This window comes from Protopterus annectens, chromosome 11.part0 (assembly GCF_019279795.1).
Source record: "Protopterus annectens isolate FY-2018-M chromosome 11.part0, PAN1.0, whole genome shotgun sequence".
NCBI classification, from domain to species: domain Eukaryota; kingdom Metazoa; phylum Chordata; order Ceratodontiformes; family Protopteridae; genus Protopterus; species Protopterus annectens.
The window spans coordinates 1,008,378,307-1,008,392,530 of record NC_056745.1 but is presented as its reverse complement, the minus strand read 5'-3'; positions in this window follow the sequence as shown (position 1 = coordinate 1,008,392,530).

The window sequence follows — 14,224 nt, the reverse complement described above, 5'->3', positions numbered from 1 at the left end:
ACTGTTCTAATTTAATGATCAGTGTTTTGTGTATGACTCTCTTATAAATTACATAACTGTGCAATTATCTATTTATACTATTATTATATCTTTACATAACATCATGCAACAAGTGGTTATAGATCTATTTTCAACATATATATGCTGACATATGTATTCAAGACCCATCCTTTCCAATTCCAAAAAGGATTTATCTAAAATAACCTTCTTCATTATTTTCCTAAAAATGAAAGTAAATTTATGGATCTGTATAACTCTGGGTTTGTCCTTGTCCCCTTTTCTTAAAGATAGGTTTAACAAGTGCATGTCTCCAGCGTTCAGGAAACTTCCCAGACTTAAATGACCTAGTGAATGGAGATATAATTGTAATTTAAGCTCATGCTGAAGTGTTTTCAGATCATTATTGCTAATTCCATCTCCTCCCTGTGTCTTGTCTGGATCCAGTTTGCATAATTCTTTTTCAATATCATCTAATTTAATTTCAGTATCTGAAATTACTTGGATGTTACTTGAGCAATTTATTACCTCATTTGTTGAACCAGTTATTTACTTAAGTTTTTGTAAATATATCTGCAATTATAAGGTTAATGTTAGATGTATTTACTTTAGATAGGAAAACATCACCAGCTGAGTCCTACACTACATTTATCTTCTTACCTAACTTTACTCTAAACTTAAGCCCCGATACGCTAACACATAAATATTTACCATCTATCTCCTTACCTAATATTTATTGTAAGCTTAATCTGCAGTCACATACACTCTCCTACCCCCTAATGATGAAACTTTTGCTTATCTGAAAATTTCAGCATTAAAAAAATGACAGTCACTTGTCAGAATCTGTTTCCCGTCAAAACATATATCTTGTTCCTACAAAAACACTTCAGCATAAGGTTCTGTTGCACTCCTGACTGCACTATTATTCCCCATAAATTTAGAAAGAATTTGACAAAATATTGTACCATCAAAGAATCACATAAGAGATAAATTGTATTGTTTGAATTATTTTTAAATATACACAGTCTGGTTTAAGGTCTTCAGTCTTTCAGATATGAACAATGTACTCAAGACAAATGCATACTTAAGGATTTTTTTCTATTAATTTCCATATAGCTGATTGATCATTTCAGTTGTTACCCTTTGAAGATTTTATAAGGCTGGTTATATTCCATCAGGCCATTTTCAATTAACTGAATCCACCCAGAGGATATGCTACTTGATGTGCAAAGCTTGAGTTACATTCATCTAATGTAATTTGCCAACATCCTCTGTTACCACATAACAGAGAGAAGAACTTAGCATTAAGTATATTAAAAACTAATGTCCACAACAATTTGAAATGGACAGTACTGCCTTTTATCTGATTTAGGTCATTAAGGCCTATACATATTATAAGCATATCTCGTTTCACTACAGTCTTCATATTATTTAACCATGCCTTCAGTTTTACTTGGATTACAATTGCACACATGACATAAACACAATTCTGCTCAACTGAAATCCTACTTCTAAGCATAATTTGGGACCTTTTTGGTATATGTATAACTTGTAGAGTTTGGGATTAAATCATAATGCAGAATTGCCTTGGCAGAAACCTAAAACAGCAAAACAATCAGAGCAGTGCAGAGCACTCTGTACAACTGTATTATTCCACTTACTTTGTTCCAAGTCAATGTCCTCTTTAAGTTCAATTTCCTTTTCAGAATTCCATACAGACCATTTTAACTATGAAGTTTGGTTTCTCATCTGCAATAGTCCACAGTTCTATATTTTTAATCTCTACATTCATCTTTTTCTCTTCTGTTATTAATGGTTTGTGTTTGAGTTTCCATTTTCCATTTTCTATTATAGCTTTCTGAACCAGTATTAATAATAAATATACACAATTACCTCTCTAGTAAATAGTATTTTACACCAGCTCGACAAAACCTGCTGTACACTAAGTTTAAATCTTCCAAGTATAACACTTATCATGCTAATCTAGTCATTTGTGTAATGACACAACTCCATACTTTCACCAGAGATATGCTCCCAAGAACATGTTTCTGAACCACTACGTCACCAACTTATGTTTCTTATCTGTAAGGATTTTTTTTTAAATATCGTAGGGGTTTAGAAATATTTGTGCAGACATTCCCATACAAAAACTCTAAATGTTCATGATTTAGTTACATAACTAGGGTTAAGACATAATTACCTCCACTGATCATCTGTAATATCTTTATTTAGTCTTTCACTCCATGCTATTTTACCTCTATACTCTACGGTCTTCCCATGTCTAATGTCACCTTATATGGTCTACTTATTATTCTTTTTCAGTCTAATGTCTCTGTTCTAGCCTTATTTGTAAAATCTGCTCTTTGTGGTTTATCAAAATAAGAACCCAACCCCTGCATATCTTCTTTGAACTCTAACATTAGACCTCTATATGCAAGAGAATCTGAGTTCATTAAAACAAAAGTGTGCCTATCATCACCTATTTTATTACCTCTTCTCATTTTATCAACTGCTCCCAAAGTCTTGTTTTCTTGTCCTTTCTTTTCCAAATGCTCATTACATTTCCAGCTGTGCCTTTTATTTTATTTCTGTATAACCTATTGCTGTCCTTGTATTTTCCAAGGTCCAAGGTTTAGTTGCTTTAATTGAGTATTTGACATGTCGCTCTTATTATTCCTGATTTTAGTTACTATCCTTTCAGCCATCTGTTGCTTCATATGTTAGGCCAACATTTTGGTTGCTGTTGGGTTTTTGACAAAAATAGTTGCTTTAAAACTATTGTTATGCTTTCATTTATATATTCTAACTTCTCTAGTATAAATATTCTACCTAATTTCAGTTGCTCTTTAACCTGTTGTATTTCACTTTTTCTTTTTTGTTATCATAAATTTGTTTAAACCCTATACATGTGTTTAAACCTAAACATTCATGGCATCCTAAACAAAATAGAAGAATTACATTCAACTATCTCCATATACAACCCAGATATAATGGTCATTACAGAAACATGACTTAAGCCCCATATCAAAGACAACACTATAACCCCCCTTTGCCTATCACATATTAAGAGTAGATAGACCACAAAGAAGAGGAGATGGCATTGCCCTTATCTACAAATCCAACCTAAAAATACAGCTCCTCCAAAAAGAGACTCCAAAGTTCAACAACGCAGAGACCCTATTCTCCAAACTCATAATAAATCAGCACAAACAACTAAACTTACTCAGTATCTATATTCCTCCAGGAAACAACCTTAATAACCTGGAATCCATACTTCATCGTGCTTCCCAATCCCTCTCCCAAGAAACCATTGTTCTGGACAACACTAACATCGACTGGAACACAGTACACTCACCAACAACCAACAACCACATAAACCTGCATAACTCAACTCTTACACTCACCCACAAGAATCGATAAGACCACTAAAAGAGAATCCATCTTGGATTGGATCCTCATGAACCAACCCAGCACTGGCCACTGATGTGGGACACTACCTGACTCCCTCAGGGGCCACAAGCCAACTTTTCTTCTTCGGCACAAAATTAAACATCCTGGTCCACCTTCCCTACTTCAAACCCGATCCCAAAGAAGCTTCCCCGCAGAGCAATTCTCAGAAACCCTAAAATACTGCCACTGGTCCCCACTAAAAACCCTCCCCCTGGATACTGCAGTGGAATACTTTAATAACACATTCCTTGAAGTTCTAAATCAAATAACCCCACTCAAAACAATTAGGGTACGCAGCAACCCTGCCCCATGGCTAGAGAAATCTACTAAAATCTTACTGAAGAATAGGGACAAAGCCTGAAAAATCTGGTGTCAACACAAAACGCACGAAACTAGACAAAAATATACAGAACTCAGGAACAAAGCAGAAAAACAGATCAGGTCAGACAAACAAAACCACTATATTTCCTTACAAAGGAAATGCAGCAACAACCCACAAGAATTCTAGGCCACAGTGAACAACATCCTGCAGCCTGGAAAAGCTACCACCCTGCCACCAAGCATCAAAGGCCCTGACCACAACATATCCTTAAACTTCAATAACTATTTCACCTCTTTAATCCTGAAACTAGTAAATGACATGTCACCTACTATCCAACCACCACCCCTAAAATACCAATCTAACCCTCCCCCCTTCTCACTCAAGCCAGTACCAACATCAACCATCCAAAAACTCCTAGCAAAGCTTAAGCCAACCACCCTCACTGCTGACCGGCTAACAGCCAAATACCTCCAAATTGCATCCAAGGCCATTGCCTACCCCATCTCCATACTTATCAACAGGTCCATTTCCACAGGCACCATACCATCCCTGTGGAAAACTTCATATATCATCCTGCTCCACAAGAGTGGCCTCTCCACTGACATCTTCAACTACCGCCTTACTGCAATCCTTTCACCTCTATCTAAAACTCTAGAAAAATGTATCCACCACCAGCTCCTCACCCATCTACTAACCAACAACCTATTATCCAAAACCCAACATGGATTCAGACCATCCCATAGCACTAACACAGCCCTTATCAGCTTCTCCAAAACAATAAACTCATACATGAATCAAGGGAAGCTGGTCTCCGCCACATTCCTAGACCTATCAAAGGCTTTTGACACAGTTTTCCATAACAAACTGCTGACCTGCCTCTCCGAGCTCAACCTCAATAACCCTTACCTGCAATGGTTTAACAATTACCTAAGTAACAGTTTGTAATCTGTCAAGTGGGCCAACACACTATCCCCCTCACTCCCAGTCATATGCAGTGCCCCCCAAGGCTCAATCCTAGCCCCCCTCCTCTTTAATATAATTACTAACAATCTCCACCTAGCAACTACCAAAGCTGATATTGTTCAGTATGGAGATGACACAACCCTAATATGCTCAGCATCCAACATCCACTTACTACAGAGTAAAGCCCAAGAATCCTTCACTGAGATAGAGAACTGGCTAAATAACCACCAACTGATACTAAACCCGAAAAAAACAGAGTTAATGCTATTCCACCTAACTAAACAGTGTGATCCCATCTTCAAAATCCTTTCAGCCAACAACACCATCATCACCCCAGTAGCTGAAGCTAAACTACTAGGTGTCACCATTGACCATCAGCTTACATACAACAAACACATAGTCCAAACCATCTCCAAAGTCCATAAAAAACTAGGATGCCTGTATTGTACCAAGCAATTTCTCACCCTCACGACTATGGCTACCATAGCCAGAAGTCATCTCGTATCAACTTTGCTCTATGCCTGCCCAGTTTTAACCAAAATAAACAAATCTGACCACAACAAACTCTCCACTTGCTACAATAAAATAGCCAGGTTTGCTGCCAATACTAAATCACGTTCCCACCACTGTCAATCCCTACTTAAACTGCACTGGCTAGAATTCCCAAACTTGCTGCGTTACCACCAATTCGTCAATGCACATCAAATCCTATACCAACCTGAGAGAACCCCTGCCCTGGCTGGCATTGTAAACTTCCACAATTCCAACAGGGAACTACGTTCAAGCAACAAATCCTTGGTCGAGGTCAAGCCATGCAAGAACAGCAAAGGAGAAGCTCTATTCTCCTGTGAGGTTGCCAAAGCATGGAACTCTCTCTCACCTGACCTTAGGACAGAAACTCGTGCAACCATATTTAAAAACCTCCTGAAAACCCACTGCTATCCTAACCCTTTTTTGCTATTGCAAACACATACCCTTAAACCTCTCCAGTCTACAGAACAGCCAAGTTCTAACGTCCCTATTACCTACATGATACTACAACTAGATGCACCGCACTTCTCTAAGTGTTGCAATATATACCTATTTCTGAAAACTTCATGCTTATATAGTACTTCTAATGTTAGACCTGGGAGCTCCTAAACATGTCAGGAGTCCTGCTCATGCGTTTTAACTGTAAATATTGTAAAATATGGATATTTTTTATTCTCAGTAAGACGGGCTTCAATCATTGTACTATCACTGTTATTTCTGTGATCTTCTGACTGTAATATGTTGTTTCTTTCAAGTTTCTCCCCTTTTAACTCAGTTGTTAACACATTATTACTTGTAGTGCTCCTTTGTATTACTGTCTTATTAAATTCCTGGACCTTTTCTCCCCAGGACTCTGCTGAAAACAGACACCTGCTGTCCAGTCGGACTTATCCTGGTAAAACAAATGATAAATAAAATAAATAAAAATATCTTCTGTGACCATTATTCCAATTTGTCATTTGCTTCCATTATGAGTACATTTTTATTTTCAGTTTACAATTATCACAAATGTGGAAGTTCTCTACTGCTTAGGTTCAGAGCTAATAACAATTCAGTTAACATTTGATCTATACAATTATTAAATTACTTCTTTTTCCAAAGAAATGTTGCAAAAACTCAGATTGCAATTCAGAAAACTCTGCATTGTTGTAAGTGAATTTGCATGATAAGTAGCCTCACACAGTGTGCATGCAATTTAAGCAGTGACTGAGAAATAGTATATCTGGGTGTGGTATATGCTAATGAACACATAATTACATAGTAATGAGGAATAATATTAAAACGAGAATCCTGGTGGATGCAAATGAGGCAAATCAAATAGGTAAAGTGACTCAAAGTGTATAAATAGCATTCCTCTGAGCTACACGTGATATAACTGACTGCCACTGAGTCTATGAGTTCACCCTCTGGAAAAAGCAAGGTTAGAGATTGTCATTGGGATTGCCACTGCATTATTTAATATGTATCTTCAATATACTCTAATTTCAACCAAAAACCACTGTAGTGTGCATCACTGCATCCAAAAGCACCATGTTTTCTTACTGTGCATAACATATCATGCAGTCCATGACAATGAGACTGAGGGCTGCAACTGTGTTGATAGCAAATCATGTAGGACATGTTGGACATGTGTCAGCCTCACTAGCAACCCTGTAGCAATAGAGGACTGCCTATCACAGTGAATACTAAGATGCATGTGGCTTTACATACTGTATACTAGTTACAGTGACCTTCAGGCAACCTGTTGAGGATACAGTGATGATATTTCAGGCATCTGCCCCAAAATTACTTCATCATAGTTAGTGTCAGTCTTTCTCTATCAGAGAAATGGGTGTCAGATCCAGGGTGAATTTCTGATTTCTTCCCATCCATTGATCAGGGTTACAGCTAAATATGGTTAGGGTGGACTCTGCTTCACAAGCATGAAGAGCCTGTTCCAGAGCATGAGGATCTGATGAGATGCATATCTGTCTCAAAAATGTGTCCTATTTATGCCACAACCAAAATATCCTTGGATCTAGTGGCTCTGATGCTGTTCGTTTTGCTGACGTGCAATAATTCTATCAGAGCTGGATCTGAGGATGCCTTGTCTGCCAGGCATAGATTGTTTCTCAGTAACCTATAAGAGATAGGAGATGATTTCTGAGATAGGGCTTTAAAGTAATCTGTATAGGATAATGTGTTTATAACCTGGATTCTCCTGGTAAGAAACCTTTGTGTGTGTTCCAGCTGTTGAATATGTCAGGTAAAACATACATGCTGAAGGGGGCGTTATGCTCAATGATGATAAGGACCAAGTAAAGTGGCACTATGACTTCATTGTCTATGTGAGACAGCTATTATATATCTCACTTACCTGAGGTTTTGCAAGCCATTGACTGTACTCACATTGAAATCAAAACACTTCCTGGTGAGCTGGGGTGGAGGTACATAAACTACAAAAGTATTACTCCATCAACTATCTGGCGGTCTGTAATGTAAAGGTATCATCTACAAAGTCTGTTCAGGCCATCCAGGCAGTTTTCATGTCTCTCAGTTCTGGCACACCTGTGACCTTTATTAACATTTTTCCAGGGATGATTCCCTCAGAGCCATCTTATTGGCAATGTTGGATATGCCATTGAACCCTCAATAATGACACTCACTAGACATCCCAAAAATGTAGCAGAGTACTGGTACAGTACTACACATTCACATAGCAGAAGCATAACTGAGCATGTGTTTTAGAGGCCAAACATAAGATTTTACTGACTGGATTCATCAGGTGATGCCCAGGAGGATGATCCTAGCATTGGAGCAAAAATATTTACAGAGTGTGCAATTTTACATATTTATAATACTAAGGAGGCAGATGTATCAAGAACTCCAGTGGCAGTTGAAGGGTAATACATAACACTAGGCAGTGGAGGCAGACACAGATGAAAAGTCACTGGAGAAGACAGTTGCAGAGGATCACCATTCTAGACAAAGGAAGGTACTGTGTGCTGTAGCACTGTCAAAGAGGCAACAGCTCCAAATAGCTTTGACCACCAGGAAAGCTTAATAATATGAATGCACTACAGTAAAACTGATGCATGCTAATCAAACAACAGACTGTATTCACTCATGCATAGGCTGGCCACATTGTGCATCAGATATAGGTAACCCAGGAAAGAAACTACAAAGGGCAAGGTACAGTTATCATCATCTGCACCGGTGTTGGGGGAGCACATTTCTGGATACCTTTCAGAAAAAGATGTGTGAGTCCAGAGGATATGTAGGAGGGAGAGTGTAGGTGTGTATTATAAATTGGGATTAAGGGGGGAGGTAACATCATAAGAAAAGTGCTTCAAAATTCCCTGTGCCATGAAGTGAGTATGTTTGTGTGAGTGTGAGTTTGTGTTTACCTGTCTGTCTGTGATGTATTGCAGCCAGTGGTGATATGACTGTTTGCCTGCTGGGACACAGCCTCAGCAGAAGTGCAGAAGTGTGTGCTGATCGTATGAACAGGTCCAGGGCATGCAAAGTAGTGGAATGAACATTCTTTGCATCCATGTATCCTTGAGTATTGACTCTACCACGAGAAGCACTGGTTGTACCATGCCCTGGCTAGATGTTGGCATGCTGTGTGACTGTCATCTACTAATGTCTCCTGATATGCCACTGTCATAATTGCTACAACCTCAGACATGTAATCTCCTGAGTGTAGACATCTCAACAACTGATGTAGCAGTGGTCATGCTAATGCTGAGTGAGCATGGTCTACCTTTGTCCATGACCTTGATGACTGCAGTTCATAGATGTGCAGGTTGCACAGCATCCTGAATTGTGCCTAACACTTGGCAGGTGACCTTCAAAAGAGAGAGCACATTCCAATAAATGATTTAGTCTGTTGAAAGAGTCACACATGCAGGATATGCCTCATGGAGATAATCCTGTGCAGCCTGTATCAGCCTGATGAACTCTGTTATGACTGTGGTGGTACTACCCTTTGCCTTCATGATAGCCTTGCATACACATTGTGTTGAAGCCAGTGACACACCAACTTCAGGGGAGGGTAGTAATTATGTCTCCTCTGACACCTGGTATTCAGATCCCTTTGTGTCTCCCTCACCTAATAGAGTGACTGGCAGATCCATATATGTATCTAGTATGGGACATTGCATCTTCCTGGGTGACCAGTACCCTGTCCTCCCTGTGTGTGTTTTGTGTTTTCTGGATCTCCAGAGTCATTGGGACTATGCCCATGGAATGTGTAAGGGATGCAGTTATCACATTCCCTGTGTCCAGTGCATGCATTCTGCATCGCCTGACTATGTCAGCTCATGCCCAACATCATCCAAATAGGCATCAGATCCTCTGACCTCAAGAGATGTGAGTTTCATATTGGTTATGGTGCTTTATAAAGACTCACCTAAGAACACATAGCAAACTGAGTAAGTAAAGCCCATTACCAGAAGTAGACTAGTAAATGAGATGTTGCAGTAGTAGCTTCCCATACCACACTGGTAAATACAATACCTTGAGTGGTGGGCTGTGGCAGTGCAATTCCTGATGTACCTATATAACACAAGCAGACAACATTGACAATTAGACAAAGAAGAATAGCTATTAAGGACCTACATGAGCTGCTTAAGAGAAGTAGCTGCACACACCTGAGTCATCTTTAGTAGATACTCTTGGTGTCTGAAGAACCTCTATGCCAGCATTTACCATCATGCTGTGAGACCTATCAGAGGTGTGGCTGTCCCTATGGGACATGAAATACTCCTTTGTCTCCATATAAAGTGGTTCAACTAATGGCACTCCAACTGTCCACTTTCTTTCCCATACCAGGAGGGCAGTCCATTGTTGTATGGCAGAAATATCACTGGCCCTGCATTAGACCATGATATGTGAACAATCCTGGCTACCAACTACATTAATATGTACTACCATGTCTTTCCAGGCACAGCCATGGTATGCCCAGTTGGCTGCACCCAAGCCAAAGAGCTATTAGCCATGGTGACAGAGTCCTTGATGCACACCTCATTCTCTGCATCTGAGAATCTGAAATTTCATTTTTATCAGCAGACCCTAGCATTTGTTCTTTTCTTAGACATTGATCTGTAAGGATGGCAGGCACTGGTATTAACATCACAATCAGCAGCATAGTAGGGTCATTTTGAATCCCACCAACTTTCTAAATCCCAGCCTGGTCTGTCACTATTTACCGGATGTGTTTCCATGGCTCAGACCATGTTGCAATATTTTTTTCTGTATGTAACATCTCTCTAATCTTGCCAAAAGAACCTTATTTCTCTGAAAAACATGTTTATTCCACTTCACTCTGTCTTATTTCTAACACATAAATAAGTTTATATACATGCATATATTTCTCTATGTACCTGCCCTCAGCAGGTATTTTGTAATATCTTGACCTGCCAAGGATGCCTTTCTTATTACCTATAATGTTCCAGTCTCTAGCTGCTATAATATATCCTAGATAAAAGGATATAGCTTTTGGCTTAATATTCTTTAAATCTTGTCTCACTGTTTTTGGTAAAATATATAACATGGGCATTGTAATTTTTACACCCAGCCAACAACTTCTCACAACTATAGATTTTCCCTGCTTTCCCTTCATGTTTCCCTCAGTCTTTGCTTCCTGATAATAAGAGAAACTTGCCATTCATAGTCTGATCTAGCACTTTTTTGTGTCACTTTATATAAATTTGTATAATATTGTCCCAACTAAACCAGATCTCATATTATAACACACAGTTCCCTTCCTATCCAAGGTATAAACAGTTTATTAGCGAAATACACATTTTCTCAAGGCAGTATAGCTAACATGGTGCACAAGCAGCAGTGTAAAGTGTATTCCTATCCTGTAATTGGAATTAAGCCCTGATGTACTCCTTCAGTCTGGAGAATGTGATTATAAAAGTCTGAAGTCTTTATTTACATTGAATTCAACATTTTATTTCTGAAGCTGCCCCTCTTTCATTGTGTTGCTAAATAGCATGCCTGTATGCATTGTTTGTTTTTTCAGCTTTTCTTGGTTAGGGGTCACCACAGCAGAAATCCGGTCCGCTAATGATTGGCAGTAGATTTTTATGGTGCCGAGTTGCCAGCCTGACACCAAACCTTCAGCGAAGGCACGCCCATTCATGCATGTCTTTTGGTGGCCACTTGACCGCAGGGAGGACATGCAGACTCCACACAGAAGTCACTCCAGCTGAGAATCGAACAAAAGAACCTCTTACTGTGAGGCAACAAGGCTACCATTGTACCACAGTGGCTTAGGCTGCCTGCCTGTTTTTATTTTATTTTTTTCTGCAAGTATTTCATTCCTGCAGTCAGTGTATATGTTTTACCATATCCCCTTTTACTTTCTTTACATATTTCAAAAACTGTAGATGTTTTCAAAAGGTGAAGTTTGTCTATCCAGACACAGTGACTCAACCCTCTTGCAATCAAGCATAGCTTTTCAAGGAAGGCAGGTTTAATTCAAACAGCACTACAGACAGGTCAGTCTGTAGACTTGGAAACTCTCACTATGAAGACTAATAGCAAATGTGGTTTAATCAAACAGCATACAAAATAAAATGAAGTAGTTCTTTTCTCACTGATACTTAATGATTTATATGTCTTTAAAATATTTTCTGGTGCACATCTTTAACATTTTAATTATACCAAACTTCCTTGTCATTAAATGTTTTTTTCTTGTGTTTAAACAACTTTTTTCAGACACAGTTTCCAGAGTATTGTTTTTGAGAATCTTGCTATCAAGCCTACTTTAGGCAATATACTTGTCTCATTAACTTTGTGTGGCTTACTAAAAATAATACATGCATTACCTGAACTAAACTTATACACTATTGCCTATATTCCTATTGCATGAAACATATACCCCTACAAGATCGCTCAACGTCTGAGAACAAGGCAAACCACGAGAACGGCCAACTGAATTTTTTCCCTAGGAAAAAATTTGCATACTTGGCCATTTGTAATTATGTGTTTTCAATGTTTTCGGTTTGACTATTACACGTTCAAAGAACAGTGTCTTTGATCGAGTAATAGGGAACCTATATATATATATATATGTATATATATATATATATATATATATATATATATATATATATATATATATATATATCATCATCATCATCATCTTCTTTCGGCTGTTCCGTTAGGGTCGCCAGCGGATCATCTGTTTCCATTTCTTCCTGTCCTCTGCATCATGCTCTTTCACACCAACCACCTGCATGTCCTCTCTCACCACATCCATAAACCTCATCTTAGGCCTTCCTCTTTTCCTGTTACCTGGCAGCTCCATCCTTAGCAGCCTTTTCCCGATATACCCAGCATCCCTCCTCAGCACATGTCCAAACCAATGCAATCTCGCCTCTCTTGCTTTGTCTCCAAACTGTCCAACCTGAGCTGACCCTCTAATATACTGATTCCTAATCCTGTTCATCCTAGTCACACCCAGTGCAAATCTTAACATCTTTAACTCTGCCACATCCAGCTCTGACTCCTGCCTTTTCGACAATGCTACCATCTCCAACCCATATAACATAGCTGGTCTCACTACCCTCTTGTAGACCTTCCCTTTCACTCTTATTGGTACCCGTCTGTCACAAATCACTCCTGACGCTCTTCTCCACCCATTCCACCCTGCCTGTACTCTCTTCTTCACCTCTCTTCCACACTCACCATTACTCTGAACTGTTGATCCCAAGTACTTAAACTCATCCACCTTTACCATCTCTATTCCCTGCATCCTCACCATTCCTCTACCCTCCCTCTCATTTACACACATATATTCTGTTTTAGCCCTGCTGACCTTCATTCCTCTCCTCTCTAAAGCATATCGCCACCTCTCCAGGGTCTCCTCAACCTGGTCCCTACTCTCACTACATATCACAATGTCATCTGCAAACATCATAGTCCATGGGGCCTTCTGTCTAATCTCATCTGCCAACCTGTCCATCATCACTGCAAATAAGAAAGGGCTCAGAGCTGATCCGTGATGTAATCCCACCTCCACCTTAAACGTATCTGTCACTCCCACCGCAGTCCTCACCAATGTCACACTACCCTTGTACATATCCTGTACCACTCTTACATACTTCTCTGCCACTCCTGACTTCCCCATACAATACCACAACTCCTCTCTAGGCACCCTGTCATATGCTTTCTCTAAGTCCACAAAGACACAATGCAACTCATTCTGACCTTCTCTGTATTTCTCCAACAACACTCTCAGAGCAAATATTGCATCTGTAGTGCTCTTTCCTGGCATGAAACCATACTGCTGATCACTAATCATCACCTCCCTTCTTAACCTAGCTTCCACTACTCTTTCCCATAACTTCAAGCTGTGACTGATCAATTTTATCCCTCTGTAGTTACTGCAGCTCTGCACATCACCCTTATTCTTAAAGATAGGTACCAAAATACTTTTTCTCCACTCCTCAGGCATCCTCTGACTTTCCAAAATTTCATTAAACAATCTGGTTAAAAATTCCACTGCCATTTCTCCTAAGCACCTCCATGCTTTCATTGGTATGTCATCTGGGCCAACAGCCTTTCCATTCTTCATCCTCTTCATAGCTGTCCTTACTTCCTCCTTGCTAATCTGCTTCACTTCCTGATTCACTATCCCCACATCATCCAACCTTCTCTCTCTCTCATTCTCTTCATTCATCAGCCCTTCAAAGTACTCTTTCCATCTACTCAACACACTCTCTTCACTAGTGAGTACATTTCCCTCACTGTCCTTTATCACCCCTTACCTGCTGCACATCTTTCCAAGCTCTGTCCCTCTGTCTAGTCAATCGGTACAGGTCCTTTTCTCCCTCTTTAGTGTCCAATCTCTCATACAACTCTCTATATGCCTTATCCTTAGCCTTCACCACCTCTCTCTTTGCCATGCGCCTCATCTCCTTATACTCATGTCTACTTTCTTCATCTCTTTGACAATCCCACTTC